The sequence below is a fragment of the Camellia sinensis genome, chromosome 12, assembly GCF_055761805.1.
Source record: "Camellia sinensis isolate YWXY chromosome 12, ASM5576180v1, whole genome shotgun sequence".
Classification (NCBI taxonomy): Eukaryota; Viridiplantae; Streptophyta; class Magnoliopsida; order Ericales; family Theaceae; genus Camellia; species Camellia sinensis.
Window position 1 is genome coordinate 81,529,207 of NC_138972.1, and position 7,814 is coordinate 81,537,020.

Consider the following 7,814-nt stretch of genomic DNA (forward strand, 5'->3'; position numbering starts at 1 on the left):
AATTCTCTCCCTCACACCCTCTAAGTCGGCAAAGCAAGAGATAAGGCTGAGGAAGATGTTTAGATTCAATGCAAGGCTCTAGTGTTAACTAGGTAGTGGCCACTAAGTGGTCTAAGTGTAAATAAGTCCAACTATTGCAATTAAACGCATTTCAATCTAATTTAATCATACCTAATCATTTTTCAGATAAATATGCCATAAAATCACATTAATTATGAGGATCGTAAAACATCAATCAATTCCTGTTTCGACCGCCGATAAGGTCTTCAATTAGCAGTTTAAACATAAAACACGAACAGATCAAATAATCGATCAAACAAATAGAATACAAATTAACATACATACTCAGTCAATTCAGTTCCAATTTTCAGTCAGTCAGTTCAGTACTTTAATCAGTTCAATTATCAGTCATATTCAGTTCAGTTTAACGGTAATCAGTGTTTATCGGTAAGCAGTGGTGATGGTTATTACAGTCTCCCCTCCTTATAAAGAGTTTAGTCCTCTAAACTCGAGTTACCTTTGTTCTGGAAGAAAACAGGATTCAGTGGAAACAGTCCAGGATATCTTTTAGCCATGTCATCTTCCCTTTCCCAAGTGGCATACACGCCACCGTGGTTCTGCCAGTCGACTTTTACCAACGGGATTTCTTTGTTTCTCAACTTCTTGATCCGCCTGTTTACAATCTGTATAGGCCGTTCCTCGTAAGTGTAGTCATCACTCAGCACTACACGAGTAGGCTCTATTACATGGAAAGGATCCCGGAGGTAGTTCCCCAACATAGAAATGTGGAAGACGTTATGCATATGCTCCATTTCAGGAGGAAGCACAACTTGATACGCCACCGGATTGATTTTCTCAATAATCTCGTATGGTCCGACGTATCTCGGTGCTAACTTGCCTTTGACTCCAAAACGAGTCTGGCTTTTCATTGGTGTCACTTTCACAAATACGTGATCACCCACTTCATACTCTCTGTCTCGTCTTCTGACATCAGCATAACTCTTCTGTCTGCTTTGTGCAGTTTTCAATCTCTGTTGTATCAGTTTCACTTTCTCGGTTGTTTCATACACTATCTCGGGCCCAAGCAAAGGCCCATCTCCTACTTCTGCCCAGTAAATCGGAGATCTACATTTTCTGCCATACAATGCCTCGAAAGGCGCCATACCAATACTTGAATGATAGCTGTTGTTGTAAGCAAATTCAGCCAATGGCAAATGGCTTTCCCAGTTTCCCTGAAAATCAAGGACACACATTCTCAGTAAATCCTCTAGAGTCTGGATGGTCCTTTCTGACTGGCCATCTGTCTGAGGATGATAGGCACTACTCAGTCTCAGTTCGGTACCCAATGCAGTCTGTAGGCTTTGCCAAAACCTCGATGTAAACTTCGAATCCCTGTCAGAAACAATGGACACAGGCACTCCATGCAGTCTAACAATTTCATCAATATAGAGTATAGCCAGTTTGTCCGCATTATAAATTGTCTTAACAGGTAAGAAGTGAGCAGATTTAGTCAGTCTATCAACAATAACCCAAATCGAGTCCATACCTTTACCGGAGCGAGGCAATCCCACTATAAAATCCATGGTGATATGCTCCCATTTCCACTCCGGTATCGGTAATGGTTGCAATAAGCCTGCGGGTCGTTGATGTTCGGCTTTAACTTGTTGGCAATGAAGACATTTCGATACAAAATCAGCAATTTCTTTCTTCATTCCCGGCCACCAGAAATTCAATTTCAGGTCTTGGTACATTTTCGTATTCCCTGGATGGATAGACAGTTTTGAATTGTGGCCCTCTTGCAGAACTCTTCTTTTCAGTTCAGTATCATTCGGTACACACAGTCTTTCTTGAAATTTCAGTACATTGTTCTCAAATTTGAAACCCGGTCTAGGTTTAGTTTCTCTTTCTTCGTTGATCTTTTTCAAGAAGTCATCCAGATGCTGTTTCTCTTTAATCTCTTCAATCAATGCCGGTTGAGCAGAAATAGTGGCTAAGGTTCCACTTTGTTCTCGTAAAACAATTTCAATTTCAGATTTTTCAAGGTCACAAAGCAACTCTTTCTGTCCGGTAAGCAAACATGCTAAGTTTCCAATCGATTTCCGGCTCAGTGCATCGGCAACGGTGTTGGCTTTTTCCGGGTGGTACAAGATCTGCAGGTCATAGTCCTTTATCAGTTCTAGCCATCTCCGCTGTCTCATGTTCAGTTCTTTCTGTGTGAAGAAATATTTCAAACTCTTATGGTCGGTGTATACTTCACATGTCACCCCATACAGATAGTGACGCCAGATTTTCAGTGCAAATACCACTGCAGTAAGTTCCAGATCATGGGTCGGGTAGTTCTTTTCATGCGGTCTCAGTTGTCGGGAAGCATAGGCAATTACTTTCCCATTCTGCATTAAAACACATCCCAAACCCTTATGAGAAGCATCACTAAACACGGTATAACCATCCGTACCTGAAGGTAAGGTCAAAACAGGTGCAGTCACTAATCGAGTTTTCAACTCCTGGAAAGCAGATTCCCTTTGATCAGTCCAGTCAAATAGTATCCCTTTCTGAGTCAGTTAAGTCAACGGTAGAGCAATTTTGGAGAAATCTCTGACAAATCTTCTGTAATATCCAGCCAAACCCAAAAAGCTTCGGACTTCAGTCACATTGGTTGGTCTAGGCCAGTTCACTACAGCTTCGATTTTCTGCGGATCAACAGAAATTCCATCTTTGCTAACAACATGCCCCAAAAACATAACATGGTCAAGCCAGAATTCACATTTAGATAGTTTAGCATACAGTTTCTGTTCTCTTAAGGTTTGTAGGGCAAGTCTCAGATGATGTTCATGTTCTTCTATACTCTTGGAGTAAATCAATATGTCATCAATAAATACAACAATAAAATTGTCAAGGTATGGTTTAAAAATTATGTTCATAAGGTCCATAAATGCAGCTGGTGCATTCGTGACTTCGAAAGGCATAACTAAAAATTCATAATGTCCATACCTCGTTCTAAAAGCAGTTTTATCAATGTCATCTGATTTAACTTTCAACTGATGGTATCCGGATCTGAGATCAATCTTCGAAAATACTTTAGCACCCTGTAACTGGTCAAACAGGTCATCAATACGCGATAATGGGTATTTATTCTTTACATTTACCTTATTCAGTTCACGATAGTCAATGCACAGTCTCAGTGAGTCATCTTTCTTCTTTACAAACAAAACAGGTGCGCCCCATGGTGAGGTACTAGGTCTGATGAACTTCTTGTCTAACAGTTCTTGCAGTTGCACTTTCAGTTCTTTCAGTTCAGTTGGAGCCATTCGGTAAGGAGCTTTAGAAACTGGCTGTGTTCCGGGAATCACATCAACGGTAAATTCAATTTCCCTGTCAATCAAATCTCCTGGAAGATTATCTGGAAAAACATCTGGGAATTCTCTGACTATAGGAATACAATTCACATTAGCATTATCATCAGTAGACACAGTCAGTACAAAACACAGATATCCCTTACAGCCCTTTCTAATCAATTTTACAGCTTTCACAGATGAAATCAGATACGGGGGAGGTACTACTCCAACCCCATTAAACACAAATTCAGGTAGACCAGGTGGATGGAAAACTACTTGTTTCGTTACACAGTCTATGGTGGCATGATATTTCGTTAACCAGTCCATTCCCAATATTACATCAAAATGATCAAATCGATAAACAGATGTGCATCTCCAACAACGATTTCACAAGCAGGGTACATGTATGCACAGGTCATAGATCCCCCAACGGGTGATGATACAACTAACAGATAATTCATGGGTTCTAACGGTCTATTCAGTTTACGCGAAAAAGCATGCGACACATATGAATGCGTAGACCCCGAATCAATCAGTACATAAGCATTCTGAGTACAAATAGAGAGAATACCTGACACAACGGTCTCGGTATTCTGGACGTCTCCCGGTACTAGGGCGAACACTTGGCCCTGCCTCATAGGCTCTTTCCCGGTAGCTTTGGGGTTCGGTTTCGGTGTAACAGTTGATGCCGCTACGCTTGGTGTAGCTTTACTACCAGCTTGTGGAGCAGAAGGACAGTCGTTAACCATGTGGCCCACTTTGCCACACCTATAACAGGCTCCTGATATCTTGTAACAGACTCCCTTGTGATTTTTACCACACTCAGAACAGGGCGGTATTGTACGGTTTCCTTGACTAGACGTAGTTGTTGACCCCGTATTCTGTTTCTTGTTCAATGGATTATGCTTGCCTTTCTTTAATTTAAAACCCTGCCTCTTACCACGCCATTCCGACGTTGGTGTTTCAGTTTTCAGTGCTTCAATGTTTGATTCAGCCATCAAGGCTCGGTCGAGGACGTTCACATAGTTCGGTAGTTTCAGAACATTTATTCGGTCAAGAATTGCAACATTAAGGTCGCCTTCAAATTTTCTGGCCTTCTTGTAATCAGTATCCACCATATGCGGTGCATATCTAGCAAGCTCGGTGAATTTCGTTTCATATTCAGCAACGGACATTGTGCCCTGTCTCAGCTATTCAAATTCAGTCACCTTTCTGTCCCTTACACACTGAGGGAAGTACTTTTCAAAGAAGGCTCCTTTGAATTGAGCCCAAGTCAGAACGGTATTTTCATCACGGATGAGCATCCACCACCTTCTAGCTTCTTCTTGCAATGTAAAGGTGGCTAACAGTACCTTGTGTGCTTCAGAGCATGGGAAAATTTCAAACAATTTTTCAGTTTCCAGAACCCAAGCTTCAACTTTTAACGGTTCAAGGCCTCCCTGAAAGGATGACGGTTTCATTTTGCTGAACTTCTGGGTGAGAGCGATTATGTCCCCATCATGTACATTCACATTCTGTTCATTCACATTCACATTTTGTTCTGGTACCACCGGAGGAAGAGGTGGGGGCTGTTGGTTCAGTTGTTGGTCTAGTCTTGCAGTTATCAGTTCCATCATTTGTTCCAGTCTGGCCATTCTGGCCTCAGAGGATGAGGATTCAGTTTCATTTGCAGTGTTTGCGTTATCCATTTCACTATAAGTAGTTAAAACAGTTTTAATCATAAGCAGTCATTTGTTTAACAGTTTAACACGTTAGCATATATTCAGTCATAACATAACCACACACTTATCATGCTCATGAAATGCCCTAATCACTTTTCTAGGACATCCTATAGCTCATTTGGACACGTATGTGCGGTATAACTCGTGATTAAGTATCGCTCTGATACCACTCTGTCACGACCCAAACTCGGCCCTATGGGTTTAGCACCGTAACCGGCCAGTAATCCGAGATTACCGAAGGCCTGCTTAATAGTAGAACAGTAAAACAGAGTACAGGGCCTGGCGGAAGCCAAAACAGTAAATAAACAATGCCCAATGAGCTGTGACAGTCTGTATGCAAAAAGACTTTTCATACATATATACATAATCAGTACAGAACAGTATGCATAATATATACAATCATTCAGACCAGGGACTCAATCCCTTACATAACAGTACAGTAACATTCAGTCTATACAATCCATTCAGTTATTACAAACAGTAAGACAGTACAGAAGGGGGAGTCCTAAAACACCCCTAAGCCTTAGCAAGATAAGCTCGGAACCTCGCAGTGAGGCACGGTAGTTGGCTTGACAAAACTGGAGTAACCCTGACGCTCCTAGCCGCGGTCCGGTGCCTGTACACCTACATATATATATGAGCAGTGAGCTAAAGCCCAGTGAATAACATAATGCGTAAAGAGGTTAAGAATGAATGTCCTTACAGTAATGAAACAATTCATTTAAACAGTATTTCAGTTGTTCAGTCAGTACAGTCATATGTGGTACACCCATTAGCATAACAGTACAGTAAACAGTAGGTCTTAAAAGACCGAGCAGTAATGATGGCCATCAGTCAGTAAACAGTAGTGGTTCCAACAAGGGAACCGACAGAGATTTCTGTCACAGTAACAGTAAACAGTAGGTGCTAAGGATGCCACAATACAGTTCAGAATATAAGACATACATTCATTCAGTTAACAGTAATCAGTTCAGAAAATAGTACAGTTCAGTTGTTCAGAAGATAATCATTTGCGAACATATCTTTACACAATCATTACTCACAGAGTTCGGGCTACAGTAAGCTAGAGCGTGCCTCCCCAGTCGCCAACCCTACACAGTTAACAGATTGAACACACTAAGCTACACAGCTGGGAAAGATAATAACTTAACCCCTAATTTGACTCGGTGTGTTCTACATCTATATCCTCAATAAGATGTCTTAAACTAGGCCTAAGAATGCCTAGAATGAGATAAGGATGCAAAGATGTACTCAAAAAACAGTTTCAGAATTTATCAGAAAAACAGAGTCTCGCTCGAGCACAGGTTTCCCCCGCTCGAGCGGTCATGCAACAAAGGTGCACGCTCGAGCGTACAATACCCCGCTTGAGCGTACTGTAAAAGTACTGGATGAGTGAAATCTCCGCTCGACGCCCGCTCGAGCTTGAGACACATGACTCCGCTCGAGCGCCCAATCCTCCGCTCGAGCGGACTGTAAAACAGTGCAGAGAAATGCTGGATGCTCGGATTCCACGCTCGAGCGCCACTTTCCCCGCTCGAGCGGAAGTGCAAAATCTGGAAAACCCAGATTGCACCTCCAAGCCAAAAACCAAGTTTAAATGCATCAAAACCGATCCTCTTGGGCTAAATTTCCAGAAAACACTAGTAAACATATAGAATGACACGGTTCAAAGCTCAATTTTGAGAAACCAAAGCCCAAGGGTGTTTAATTCGAATCCAATTTCAAACCATTGTCATGAACATGGAGAACATGCAAACATGCATGAATTCAAATCAATTCAAAGCTTCAATTTGATGTTCTAAGGAGCCAATTGTTTCCAAAACATGATGAAATCATGGACTACACTCAAAACATGGACATGCAAGTGACAATTTGCCATGAACTCAACTCAAAACCCAACAATACTAACATGCATGCAAGGAATGAGCTAGAATTCAACATGCTAGAACTAAATTATGACTTAGCTCCTCAATTAGACATGAACCATGCAAGAATCACTTAATATTCAAGAACAAGAGAGTAGTTACTCTACCTTAGTTTTGTAGTTCAAGCCTAGAAGCTCAATTATGAAATCAATACTTCAATTAGCAAGCAATTCTCCAAGTTGAATAAGCCAATTCCTCAAACACAAATCAATTCTCTCCCTCACACCCTCTAAGTTGGCAAAGCAAGAGATAAGGCTGAGGAAGATGTTTAGATTCAATGCAAGGCTCTAGAGTTAACTAGGTAGTGGCCACTAAGTGGTCTAAGTGTAAATAAGTCCAATTATTGCAATTAAACGCATTTCAATCTAATTTAATCATACCTAATCAGTTTTCAGATAAATATGCCATAAAATCACATTAATTATGAGGATCGTAAAACATCAATCAATTCCTGTTTCGGCCGCCGATAAGGTCTTCAATTAGCAGTTTAAACATAAAACACGAACAGATCAAATAATCGATCAAACAGATAGAATACAAATTAACATACATACTCAGTCAATTCAGTTCCAATTTTCAGTCAGTCAGTTCAGTACTTTAATCAGTTCAATTATCAGTCATATTCAGTTCAGTTTAACGGTAATCAGTGTTTATCGGTAAGCAGTGGTGAGGGTTATTACATCTTTCTACTTTGGTGCATATTTTTCCGTAAAAAATCAAAAATGCACTTATTTAGGTCATCCTAAACAATAAAAGGATCATATTGAATACATGAAATTTTAAAACTTACGTCATTGTAATTAGAAGATAAGTGCCCAAATAAAATTAAAAGG